Below are 14,316 nucleotides of genomic sequence, written 5' to 3' on the forward strand. Positions count from 1 at the left end.
TATCTTCTTCACCAGCGCACCCTTCTCATTTCAGAAAAATAAATCAATCCATGTCAAATTGAAATACTGCGTGCCATTTTTTCCACTTGTAAATGGCGAACTGTGTGCACGTTGCTAAGTTACCTTGCAGTGAAATGCACAATTGTACTCCTGAGAATTAAACCTGACATATTGCAGCTTGTTTTTTAAAAATATAAAAAAATAAATTTTCTATATTCTGTCCAATATATACAGTTCAAAATATTACAATTATATATCTTTTATTTAAATTATACAAGTGACGTGGAGTTAGAGATTTACGAACAGCTTGAGTGGAGAATGCAGTTGCACCCGTAGACCATCCAGCACTGTGGTGCGGCCCATTTTTGGGCCGTGGCCCACAGTTTGGTAACCCCGGCATTAGTCTGCACCAGAGGGATGTAAAGGCTAGTGTGCACCAGCGCACCAACACCTGTGTGGACCCTGCTGGTGTGCACTAAAAATGCCCTACTGCACATTAATGGCTCAAACAGTATTACATTAATGCACGCTAGGGAACTTTTAGTGCACGCCAGCAGGGCCAGTTAGAGTGTGACATGCTAGTGCCCACTTGAATTTACACCCCTCTGGTGCGGACTAATGCACCCTGTAGACAAGTCTTTGGCGTTAAGCACCTATATGTAAAGGGGCACTTGGCCCCTTACTGACACTTAGTGTGAGGTTTTTTTGTTAGCCCTTCCCAATACCAGCAGAAAGGGGAACAGCCAAAGACGAGTCAGGACCCTGAGACTGACAGGTTCCCAGAGCCAATGTGGAGAGGCCAGCACTCCAGGTCAGTCAGGTTGACAGGGAGGGCAGGCCCATGAGGGAGTCAAGAGCCCAGGGCCCGTCCTCTGTATGAGCTGGGACTGCCAGAGCAGAGTAAGGTAGAACCAAGGAGAGCACAGAGAGACAAGAGAGCAGCAGTCCAGCGCCAAGGATCTGGAGCAGCAGGACCAGATCCTGGATAACAGAAGGCCTGTTGTGCCACAAGTAATAGTGGAGCAGAGCACTGTGAGCAGCTGGGGAGAAGAAGGTGGGGACTACTGGGCAGAGAGGACCCAATGGAGGGAGACGTCACCAGGCAAGAGGGCCTTGAAGGCTGGATTTGGAAGGGAGGAAACAACCCCGATAGGAGGGCCATTGCTGGGGAGAAGGGTCCCATCACCTAGCACCTGAGACCATCACCAGAGCAAGTGTCTTACCCACAGTTTCACCATAGAGCATCCCAGTCCTGGGATGGGGGCCTGGGACAAGGAAGGAAAAGATGTAAATTTTTATTGAGTTCCAGAGACTATTGTGTATGACTGTGACGCTGGCAGACCAGAGGCCAGCTCTTGCCAAGGCTGCAGGCATAAGCTAAGAACAAACAAACTCAGAGCTGGAGACCAAACCAGTTCACGTGTATGTTAGTTTTGCTCAGAATAGATATTAGTCTTGTAAGAGATCCAGAGAGGTAGCCATGTCAGTTTGTTTTTAGCAAAACAACAAGAGTTCTGTGGCACCTTAAAGACTAACAAAATTTATCTGGGCATAAGCTTTCGTGGTCAAAAACCCACTTCGTCGGATGCATGAAATGGAAACTTCAGTTTGTAGTTTCAATCTTGTAAGAACATATTTAGTGTTTGGATTCTATAAAATGCTTGTAAATTGCTGCACGCCTCAATCTCACTTGTAATGTCTGTATGCCAGGCTATAAAAAAATGTCTGTTTTCCTTTATAACTTTGAAAATGTTTGCTCTGAACTTGTGAACTCAGACATGGGAATTGTTCCCTCTCCCCCACCCATCCGGAAGGACTATGAAACTCAGGCTTGGTCTACACTTACCTCAGCAATTCAGCAGCAGTCAACAGGAGTTACACAAAGTACACAAAGAACTTGTGTAACTCCCGTCGACTGCTGTGCTTCTCTTCTGCGCGCCGTCTTCACTACATTGCGCCACTTGCAGGGATGGATTAATAACGTCAACTTCTGGATTGACTGAGCAGGTCTTCACTGACCGCTCAGTTGATCCAGATAAGTCAATCTGACAGCAGTAACTTTGCCGCCTCAGTGTAGACATAGCCTCAGATAGGCCATAAAGGAACATTGCAATAGAAAGGATTAGTTAATGGCTCTATCGCACCTCAGAAATGCTACATGCAAGGAAGCTTATCCGTGGACTTGGAAGCTAAAAGAAGGAAATAAAACAATAAAAGCAAGTTAAAGAAGTATGGATTGGATGAATGGACTATAAGATGGATAGAAAGCTGGATAGATCATCGGGATCAACAGATAGTAATCAACGGCTCGAAGTCTAGTTGGCAGCCGGTAACAAGCAGCATGCCCCAGGGGTCAGTGCTGGGGCCAGTTTTGTTCAATATTTTCATTAATGATCTGGACCCTCAGCAAGTTTGTAGATGACATTAAGTTGGGGGAAGTGTTAGATACACTGGATGGCAGGGATAGGATACAGCATGACCTAGACAAATTAGAGGATTGGGCCAAAAGAAATGTGATGAGGTTCAACAAGGACAAGTGCAGAGTCCTGCACTTAGGATGGAAGAATCCCATGCACTGCTACAGACTGGGGACCGACTGGGTAGGCAACAGTTTTGCAGAAAAGGGGATGGGGTTACAGTGGACAAGAAGCTGGATATGAGTCAAGAGTGTGCCCTTATTGTCAAGAAGGCTAATGGCATATTGGGCTGCATTAAAAGACATTTTGAAGTGACAGATCACTACAACTCTGTCATTCTTAGGATTTAGATGGTAACTCATAAGTGTATGTTTGTTTGCTTTAACCTGTAAATAAACTATTTCTTTATCCTAGTTAATAAACCTTTAAATAGTTTATTACAGGTTTGGTTACAGGCATTGTCTTTGGTCTAACATCTAGGGTACCATTTGACTGGTCTCTTGGGACTTAAAGCAACCTGAATATGGTGTGATTTTTTGGTGTAAGCGACCGTTTATCACTAAGTCAGTTTGTCTAGGTGGCAAGATAGATTGGAGAGTCTAAGGGGACTGCCTGTGACTCTATGATAAGACTGTTATAATGATCCAGGAGTCCAAATTTGATACTAGCCTGGTGAAATCTAATTATAAGACATACCACCTGCTTGGGGTGTCTACCCTGTTCTTGACAGTCTGCCTGAGATAGGAACTCACAGTTGTGAGCCACTCCACAGTGACAACGGTATTCCCCCTGCCCATAGTGCAGGGCTCCTTGATCTTTTAACCTTTTCAATTCCCCCCTCCTTTTTTTTTTTTTTTTTTACGGTTGCTGTAATCAGTAATCCTGGGCCTAGCCTTATCAGAGTTATGAGGACTCTGCCTCACAGGAAAGAGAAAAAGGTGTCCTCAAGGTCAGGCAGGCATCTGGGTAAAGGGAGTTGGGGCGGGGACTCAGACCCTTTTGTCAGCCGATTTCACCGGGGTAGTAGAGAATCCAGGAAGATAAAACCCTAGGCATTGTTTCCTGTTAAATAAAGCTTTAAAATGTTCTGCCTTAGGAGCTATTTATATGTTTAAAGGACTTGACCCTCTAGAAAAAGGTTTTCCACAATAGCAGGACCATTCCCCTCGAGTGGTGAGGAAACTGAGGTTGAGGAATGGGTGTAGGTGTTTATTACTTTGTCTAGATCTGTCTATTTCTTGTGCTAGATAAAGAGTGATTGGGTTTTAGAACCCTTACAAAGTCTGCATGCTTCAATTATCACACGTCCCTGAAGATGTGAACTATAAACCAGAATAACCACAAGGCTGGAGCTATCGGGAAAAGTTGTGCTTAAGCTACTGAGAAGTCTGGGGATGTCAGCACTAGTCCTGGAGGCCTAAGGCAGCTGGATCCCATATCAGTGAAGGGATAACAGATTGAGAGACTATGCCCAGGATGTATTCCAGAGAGGCCAAGAAAAGAGAGAGTGCTGCAACTTATCCAGAATATGAGAAATTTAATAGCGCACAGGTCTAACATGATAGGACCCAAACACAGCATCCTGGTGAAGTTCTACAAGGGCTGTGAAATCTTAGCACATATAGACCCCTAGGCATTGTTTCCTGTTAAATATAGCTTTAGAATCTTCTGCTCTTAGAAGCTATTTATACATTTAAAGGACTTGACCCTCTAGAAAAGGTTTTCTGTTAAACCAAAGAGAAAATTGAAGACTTTCATCTGACTTGAAAGCCCTTCCTTTAGGGCCTATTAATTCTTAGAATTATTTATACAGTGCCAGAAACTGCAATCAGAACATGGCCCAATGAGCCAGCTACCTCATCTTTGTGTGGCTTGGAGAACTTATTGCCCCTCTCTGAAGTAAAAGATAAAAACTAACAAGAGGCCCAAGAGTCTTATGACACAAAAAGTAAAAGTCTGTTGTTGAACATCAGACAGAGGTGCAGGTCCTCAGTTGATGTCAATCAGCATTGCTCTATTGAAGGCTGTAGTGCTACCCCAATTTACACGAGCTGAGGATCTGAACTAAAATTGGGATACTATTTACTACAGGAAACGTCTGTCTACTTTTGTTTTTTCTTGAGAGGTAAAACTCAAAAAACTCACTGGGGCCGAGAGCTTGGCAGGGTTGAACAATGGATTAGACCAGCGGTTCTCAACCGGTGGTACACGTACCACCGGTGGTACTTACCGGAAGGCTGGGTGGTACACGCGCCGCCGAATCCGCCGCTGCTGGAAGGGCCCTCCCAACCACCCGTGTGAAACTCTGCCGCGGAAAATGGGGAAACAGCAGAAGGGTTTCAGCGGCGGGTATTGTTTCCGCTGCGAAACCCCGCCGCCCGTCTCTCCCCGCCGCCGCGAAACCCCGCCGCAAATCCCTCCCGCCGCCGCCGCGAAACCCCGCCGCAAGTCCCCTCCCTTTTTTTTCCCGAGTGGTACTCGGTTTGGGTACAGTCGGGTCAAGTGGTACTTGACCTGACTGTACCTGGCCCGAGTGGTACTCGGGGAAAAAAAGGTTGAGAACCACTGGATTAGACATTTACATGGATAACAAAATAATCCAGAGATACAACAGAAAAGATTTTTTAACCATCAACAGTTTTGGAAGGGCCTCAGGATATAGGAAAAAAATCTTTCCCTGTGGACAAATTATTCCTTAACAATTGTGGCAAAGCACCTCCTCAGTCTTGCTGAGCTAGGGCTGTCTCCCCTGGCAGGACAGGCCTGCGGTAAATCTGCCCCATGCTGGATGAGTCTTTTGCCTCTCCCCTCAGCATTTCTGTCCTAGAGTGCTCAGGTTGGGCCTTGGTTTGGGCCTGAGGAAAGTCCCTCTGATCCCCCAGGAAGGGGCTGCGCTGGTCAGTCTATAACTTCTAGAGCTAGGGAAGTACTTTTTCTCAGGATCCTTCGGTGGGGCTGTAGATGTGGTGGTGTTGCCCTGGAGAAGGTCAGAACCGCATCCGCCCTTCCCCCAAGCTGGTACCTAGGCTTTTTCCTTTGCTGCTCCCCTTTTGGGGAGAATCGCTATCTCTTATCTTGCGGAAGTCTCTCCTACCGCTACAAGCCTTTTGGCAGCTTGTCTCTTTCTCTCTCCCCCAAGGTCTCTAGCACAGACAGGGTTTTAATAGGCCTGGAGTAGCCTTTGATTAGGCTAAGGTGCCTCTAATTGCCCTGCAGTAACCTCCCCCCTGCCTGCAGGGAAAAGGGCCTTTAGCATTGTAGTGTTGACATACCTGCCCTCAAGTATCTGGCCTGACTTTACCACATAATGCCTCCCCCCACCCCACTCAACACTCTGGGTTTGGGCTACTTGGGTTGAGCAACAGTGTACCCATGATAGGCTGTCTGCATTGCCATGTTTGACTCCTGCCCTATGTTGTACTATGAAGTGAAAGGGCTGCAATGACAGGAACCATCGCGTTACCCAGGCATTTAGGTCTTTGTTGCGGTGCATCACTTCGGGGGGCATGGTCATTAAACCAAAGTAAACTTCCATCCAAGTAGGTAATATTGGAGGGTTTCCATGGCCCACTTGATCGCAAGGCATTGCTTCTCCACTACAGCATACCTTTGTTCCCTGGGCAGGATTTTCCTACTGAGGAATAAAAGGGGTGCTCTTCCTCTCCCAGCATTTGAGACAGTAGGCCCCCAACCTGACCTCCATCTGTAATATAAACTCCGTCTTGAAGTCCAGAGCTACCAGTACTGGATCATGACAGAGGGCGTTCTTCAGGTCCATGAAGGCTTCTTCGGCTGTGCTAGACCACTTCAAAATGTCTGGACTGTGGGCTTTTATCAGATCCGTCAGCAGGTAGGCTCGGGTGACAAAGTGGAGAATGAACCATCTGTAGTACCTGACTATCCCCAGGAATGCCCAGACCTGTTTCTTCCAGATTGGTCAGGGCCAAATTTGTATTGCCTCTAATTTGATAAGTTGGAGCTTCACCATACCTGTCCCCACAGCATATCCAAGGTACTTGGCTTCCGCCAGTCCCATTGCACATTTGGAGGCATTTGCGGCGAGACCTGCTTTCCTCAGGGTACTTAACACTGCCTTCACCTTTTCTAGGTAGGTATCCCAGTCTGGGCTATGGATTACCACATCATTGAGGTAGACGGCAGCATACTTAGCATGGAGGCGTAACAATTTGTCCGTGAGCCGCTGGAAGGTTGCTGGGGCTCCAAGTAGTCCAAAAGGGAGGACAGTATATTGATACAATCCTTCTGGTGTAGAAAAGGCAGTATTTTCTTTGGCTTCCTTGGCCAGAGGGATTTGCCAATAACCTTTGGTCAGGTCAAGGGTGGACAGGAACTGTGCTTTCCACAATTGGTCAATCAGCTTGTCTATTCGTGGTATGGGGTAGGCATCAAATCGAGATACTTTGTTTAGTTCTCGGAAGTCATTGCAGAATCTCATGCTGCCATCTGGCTTGTGTACCAGAATGATTGGGCTGGACCACTGACTATGGGCTTTCTCGATGACTCCAAGTTCAAATGTTCTCTTAATATCGGCTTTAATTTCCTCTCTCTTCGCCTCTGGGATCCGGTATGGTTTAACATTTACTTTGACTCCAGGATCGGTGATGATGTGGTGAAAAGCCTCAGTGGTCATACCGGTTCTTCGGTTCTTCTGAGAACACATCCCAGTTTCATTCAATCATCTCTGTAACTTCTGCCCATTGTGCAGGAGTCAATTACGGGGATATCCTCACCTGCCCTTGAGTTTTATTTTCTCGGGGTGACGCCTCTAGGGTAACTACAAAAGTGTCTCTATCCTGCGAAAGCTTCAGCAGGTTTACATGATAGATCTGCTCCAGCTTTCGACGGTCAGGCTGTCGAATCTTATAATTGACCTTCCTAATAGCCTCTACTATTTCATATGGCCCCTGCCATCTGCCCAGGAGCTTGCTTTCCACATAGGTACCAACACCATCACCCGATCACCAGTCTGGAACTTTCGCATTCTTATCTGGCAATTATGGTAGGTCTGTTGGGCCTTCTTGAGGTACTCCCACACTATGGGCGTGACTCGGGCGATCCTGTCCCGTATCTTTATCACATGTCAATGACGTTCCGCCCCTGGTTAGGCTGTTCCTCCCAGTCCTCCTTGACGATGTCTAGTATATCACGGGGGTAGCGACCGTATAGCAATTCAAAGGGGGAGAATCTTGTGGACGTTTGGGGAACCTCCCTGATTGCGATCATCAGGTAAGGTAATAGGGTGTCCCAATCCTTCCCATCCCAGCTCACCACCTTCCTCACCATATTCTTTAGCGTCCTATTAAAGCATTCAACAAGGCTCTCCGTCTGAGGATGATAGACTGACATTCATAGGGTCTGTATGTAGAGCATCGTGCACATATCCTTCATCAGTTTAGACATGAAGGGGATTCCCTGGTCTGTTAGGATTTCCTTGGGTATTCCAACCCTAGAAAAGATTTGAACCAATTATTTCGCTATCGTCTTGGATGTTGTGTTACACAGGGGTATGGCTTCCAGGTATCAGGTGGCATAGTCCAGAATCACGAGCATGTATTGATGGCCATGCACTGACTTCTCCAGTGGGCCTATCAGGTCCATGGCTATCCTCTCGAATGGGACCTCGATAATCAGCAGGATTACAAGTGGGGCCTGTAAGTGCAGCTGAGGGCTGTAGAGGGCAGGGCAGGAGATGCAGTATTGATGGACTTCCATATAAATCCCAGCCAGAAGAACCTCCACAGGATTCGATCAAGGGTCTTGTTTATCTCTAGATGTCCCCCTAACAAATGGCTATGTGCTAGGTCTAGCACTGCTCTCTGATGTCGTTAAGGTACCAGGAGCTGCTCCACCTCTTCCTTTTGTACCCGGATAATCTTATATAACAGGTCCTTCCTAATCACAAAGTATGACCCAGGGCCTTTGGTCCCTCCTTTGACAGGGACCCCATTTACCTCCACCACGTCTTTCTTGATATTGTTATATAGTGGATCGTTGGCCTGGTCTTATGCAAAGTTCCCAAGGGCAGGCCCAATGTCCTCAATTTCAAGGGGACCTACTTCAATCTCTCTGTCCGGGTTGGCCCCATCGAGACTAGGTCCAGCTTCCAGCTTGTCAACAGTCTGGGTTGTTCCCCTGTCAGCTGGACAAGGATGCCTTCCTACGAGTGTAGCCTTTTGGTTCTGGGTCAGGATCCTGGTTCCCAGTCTTTTGTCTGCTCTCCTTTTTCACCGAGTCTTTCCCAATTTCTCTGTGGCAGGGAACAGGTCCTGGGCAAATTCGGAGAAGACTGGGGAAGGGCCATCTACAGGGACCTCAATACCAATCTTGTGGCCACTACTTGTCCCTGCCTCACCCAACGGGAGTACACACTCAAACCCCAGGAAGTCTTGGCCTATGAGAACCGGGTATGGCAGTTTAGGGACCACCCCCACTGTCACCCTGGTGATATTCCCCTGAATTTCAATCTGAACCAGGATGGTCGGATAATAATTGACAGTGCCATGCACACAGGTGCGTTTGGCCTGAGACAATTGGTCCTGGCCTACCAGCTTTCCCGAGACCAGCGTAACGGCAGTCCCAGAGTCCACTAATGCAGTGGTCTCTATGCCATTCATCTTGACTGGTCATGTGTATCTATGTGGGATCTCTGCCACCCCTACCAGATAAGATCAGGTTGCAGGACCCAGCAAGATCATCCAGACTGCATTGCATGTGTTCCTCAGCATTGAGGCATTGGGCTGCTATGTGGCCTAGCTCCTCACAAGCATAGCATCTGTACTCCGTTCTGGGTACCCCCTTTCTTTGGACTGCCAGGCCTCATGCCACAAGCCTCTCCCTTAAGTTCCCCAGGCCTCTTTGCAGACTCAGGCCACTCTCCAGCCTCCCTTCTCCCCAGCATGGTTTTGCCCCATGCCCCAGGAGTCCAAGACTTTGGGGTGGGGGTTAGTCTCTTGTTCCAGCGCCATTTTTCTCCAGCAGCCTGAGAAAGCTCCTTAGCCACTAGCTATCTCTCCACAAGGGCAACTAAATCGCCAAGTGAGGAAATCTTTACTTGCCATAACCCAGAGGAGTAAAGTTGATGTGATTAGCTTTATACAAAGACTAAATAATCTGTTGTTAAAATTGCAAGGTCCAAGCAGATAGGTGAACGTAAGTATGACCAGGGAATAGAATATATACAGAAAGACTTAGGCCTGGTCTAAACTTACTGCGAAATTCAGCAGCAGTTGACGGGAGATACACAAGCTAGGTAGAGTAGTTTGCGTATCTTCCATCGACCTCCTAAATTCTAATGAGCATCCCCACTACTCTGCGCCAATGGGAAATGCCCTCCCATCAATGCAGCGTTACTCTTTTTCCAGGGGTGGATTTATTAAGTCGATTTCCGTATCGATTGAGCAGGTCTCCACTTCCACTCAATTGATCCCGAAGAATCGATCTGACGGCGGCAAATTTGCCACTGTCAGTGAAGACATACCCACAGTAAGGACTTGAATCAAGTTAGTAATGATAGTTCTCTTTTTCTATCAACATAAGGTCTAATTAAACATTTATATAAGCAGTCCCTTTAAAGTCAATGGGAATATTCATGTGTGTAAAGTTACACTGTTCGAAGGATCAGGCCCTGACAGTAGCAAACAATGACATTGTATGCTTTTTGTGAGTTATTTTTTGGCCACATCTAGTCAGATAAAAACATCTTCTGTGAGTCAGAAGAGCTGGATTCTGTTCTTGCCTCTGCCACTGGCTAATTGTGTGACACTGGGTATCTGACTTAACCATTCTGTGTATTAATTTCCCTATCTGTAAAATGCTTTGAGATTTTTTGATGAAAAGTACTGTCTAAGGGCCAAAGTTTATTTTTAATATTGAGAAATGAATGGCTAAAAAGCCCACATAGGAAAAGTATCTTTTCCATTTCCTTCTAATTTTTTTAAAATTAAGAAAACAAAACAAACTACTTATTTAGGGCCAGATTCTGCTACTTTCTTTTCATACTGAATAGCACCTTCTGCTATCAGCAGTCTCATTGCAATCACTGGGACTGCTTGCCGAGTAAAGTATTACTACCATCATGAACCTGCATCACAGGATTTGGCCTTCAGTTAAATTTTATAGTGCCTGGCATTTAGGCACTTTATTACAGAAACTGGCATGCAACAAGCACAAAACCAACACAGCTAAATCTAAATCTTTCATATCCTGAGGGTTGCTAGACTTTGCCACTAACAGACTGGCAAGGGGACAGAACCCGAGACGTAGGGACCAGTGTAAGACTGTTGATGGGGTAGGGGAAGGGAGGATTTTGTTATTTCACACTGAGAACAAACAAAACAAAAGCCTTGTTTCTTCTCCTGGTGTTTACTCTGTTTAGTTTTACACACATGTTGGCTATCATACTGAAAGTACGTTTTCCAGTTATGTGATTTTTTTTTTCCAAACAAAGGATAAAACTGTGTCATAAGTGTTTATATTGCTGTACATTTATTACAAGGCACTATTTAAAATGAAGCTAATATTAAATAATAACAGCTATGGTCTCCCTCTACATGATTGATCTATGTAAAGGGACCTAACAAATCCACAGCCATGAAAAACGTGTCACAGACCATGAAATCAGACCTCTCCTGTGGAATCTAGCTATTGGAGGGGAAGGGAAGAGGCAGGGCTGGGGGCGCCCCAGCTGGGGGCTCCTAACGTGCCCTGGGCTACAGCTGCTAGTCCTGGCTGGGCTGGGGAGGGACGAGACTTACGCTTCCCCTGCACAGACATTCTTGGGAGGAGATCAGACTCACCTCTGCATACCTCCCCCAGCTGCAGGAAGCAGGAGCTTCCTGCAGCCACAGGAGGTTCCCAGAGGTGGAGGAGGGTCTGATCTCCCCCGTGCTGTTGGGAGGTACACAGCAGTGGGTCTGATCTCCCCTCAAGAATGGCCATTCAGAGAAAGAACAAGACTTGTCCCTCTCCAGCCCAGCCGGGAGTTGGGCTTGGGACACCTGGGGTTAGGGCTTCTGCCGGGCACCCAGGCTCGGGGTTTCACCCAGGTTCGGGGCTTCCCCCCCCCCAGAACTTCTGTTCGGGCACCTGGGCTCAGGGATTCTGCCGGGGCTCAAGGCTTCTTCCCCCATAGCTTCTGCCACAGCTGAGAACACCCATTTTTCCAGGAGGCTCCGAAACTGGCTGGGGCCCCTGAGCACAGGCCACATGGAACCGTGTGTTAATCCACCACTGTCCGGGACTAGCAACTAGGAGTCACCAGCCGGGACGCTCCCAGCAGCAGGGGAGAGATCAGACTCACCTTCCATTCAGGGAGCCTCCCCCAGCTGCAGAATGAGGGTGGCAATCCCGCAACCCCCATACAACAGGTTTGTGACCCCCCATAATGCCTTTTTGGGTCAAGACCCCCAGAGTTACAACACTGTGAAATTTCAGATGTAAACATCTGAAAACATGAAACTGACTAATTTTCAAATCCTATGGTCGTGAAATTGACCAGAATGGACAGTGAATTTGTTAGGGCCCTGTCTGTGTACTTTGAATCTTACTATATAATGTGGACTGTTACAAAGCAGGTGTTAGAATCGCCACATGACCCAACAGAATTCTCTTCAGTCCAGCTTCCTGACCAAAGGAAGATTGCCACCATTAATACATTTTCTTTTTCTTTTAACATGTTGTTTATATTTTGGAAGATATTCCACCAGTAGTTAATTATTGCTATATCACTGAGAAAGTAAAAGCATATGCATATGAAGAAATGGATCAAGATATCCTTAATAAAGATTTTTTTTTTTTAAATATTGATACTTGGGGAAAAAATAAATACCACCATGTAATATTTAACTGGTTAAAAAAAAAGTTATAACTCAGAACTATTTCCTCTTGAAGGTTACACACTATTAAGCTGAATATTTATTTTTAAAAATGGAAATAACATTGTCCTTTCAGAAACTACATTTACCCTGTTCAGGAAGAATGAAATCAAGATAGCCTGATTATCTAAACCAATCAAATTAAAATCAACCTCATCATTACTATTTTTCTTGGTATGTTGATTTTTAAAAGTCACAGAACCTTCATACTAAAATATATATGTATTTGTTCTCAACAATAACATAGAATTTAGCTGGACAAGGTACTGCTTCCTTAGTGCCCAAAGAAAGGAACCCTCTCTCAATATTCAAAATTCCTCTCCAGAATTTTTTATAATCCCTAGCCAAGTTCAGAAAGTTAATTTATACTTTACAATACCTTTTGCTATTCCCTACTGACTGCAAAACTCTGGGTGAAATCCTGGTCCAATTGAAGTCAATGGGAAAATTCCCAGGGTTAGATCCACAAGAAGAACTTAGCCTGGTCTACACGTTGGTAAAACTACATCGCTCAGGATTCTGGAAAATTCCCAGAGTGACTCAGTTATACTGACCTAACTGCTGGTGTAGACAGTTCTATGTCAATGGGAAGGCTTAAATGGGACTTTCACCCTTCATTTTGGGTATGTTCCATAGCTTCACAGATCTCACAAACAGGAAGGGATTTTTTTTTCTCCCTAATATTTAACCAAAGTCTCATTAATTGTATACCTCCTTCTCCCATCCTGCATAATTTCCCTCCTTTTCTGTTGTTTCTAACCATTAAATATTTGTAGTCCCCCTCCCCATAACCACATCAGTTGTCACTTTAACAATTTTTGCATATTTGGTTTTTTTCATCTTTCCTCATAAAGTCCATTCAGCCCTCTAATCCTTTTCCTGCCAAGTTTGGTATGATAAATAGCTTTATGGTAAGGTAATGATTCTTCTAAAGTACAGCCCTATCTTAACTATCAGAAGCCAGTCAGATCTCATTTCTATTAAACACTAGACAAATCCATGTCATAGCAAGTTTTATGTCCTCTTAAGCAATTTTCACTCCGTATTTAAGCCAGAAAAATTTTAACACAAGCGCTTGTTGCTGCTGCTGCTACAGGATCCCTGAATTAACGAAGGACAGAAACACATTAGGCTTTGAAAATTATACCTGTCTGTTAAATAACTAAGCTTGGCAGAATTCAATTTTTAATTTTTCATAATTTCAATGCATAACATCTATGTTTATTTTAAGTATATTTTCTCTTTTTATCGATTTAAATTTTCACAGTTGTGGGAAATTATGGGTGGGATCAGACAGTAATGTATTTAATGACAGTAGATACTGAGATTCAAAAATTTAAAGTTTTATAACCACTAAAACACAAACTGTCAACATCATATGTCAACATTTTAGCCTTAAATCAAACTCTTAATTTCCCAGGCAGCATTTTTATTACTATCACTATCTGTAAATTTTTATTAATATCGATGGAAATAGCTTTTCTTCAGTTTGTGTGTGTACGATGAAGCTGATGTTTATCAACATTTACCATTAAAAATCTAATCCTTCCAAGCCTATAAATATCTCTTGCTTCGTTGTGAAGAATTATTTATTGCATCTTCATTTACAAATATTTACGGAAAGCCCATGCTGACATCTAGTATTGGATTTTTATAATCAGTCATTTGAATAAAAGAGGAAAAACATGAACATGACATTTTTTTAAAAAGATGAATCAGTTTCTCTTGTTAATGATATAAAGAAAGATGAAAAGAAGGGCTACACAGAACTGATAGAGCTGCAAATATATATTTGAACAAAAGAGAACATATTAGCAATATACATGTTACAGATGTTGCTATCAAATTTCTGAGATTATCAGTAAGGTTTAAGAGCAACCAATAAGTTTTCAATCATATGTATTGTTTTTAAATCAGAACCTCTTTTGCAAGGTTTCTTTTTACATTTTAACCACTTTCAATGCCCATGTAGGATATCACAACTGAGCACCCCACCATTCTCTGCC

General features: G+C 44.7%; 1 protein-coding gene across 2 annotated transcripts in view; it reads right to left on the reverse strand.

The window, feature by feature from the left end:
* B3GALT5 (beta-1,3-galactosyltransferase 5) overlaps positions 1–14,316 on the reverse strand; it is a 47,385-nt gene that overhangs the window by 15,018 nt on the left and 18,051 nt on the right. The window lies entirely within an intron of this gene.

This window comes from Emydura macquarii, unplaced genomic scaffold (assembly GCF_026122565.2).
Source record: "Emydura macquarii macquarii isolate MOO-44397 ecotype Brisbane River unplaced genomic scaffold, CSIRO-AGI_Emac_v2 contig_1043, whole genome shotgun sequence".
In the NCBI taxonomy this organism is placed as follows: Eukaryota; Metazoa; Chordata; order Testudines; family Chelidae; genus Emydura; species Emydura macquarii.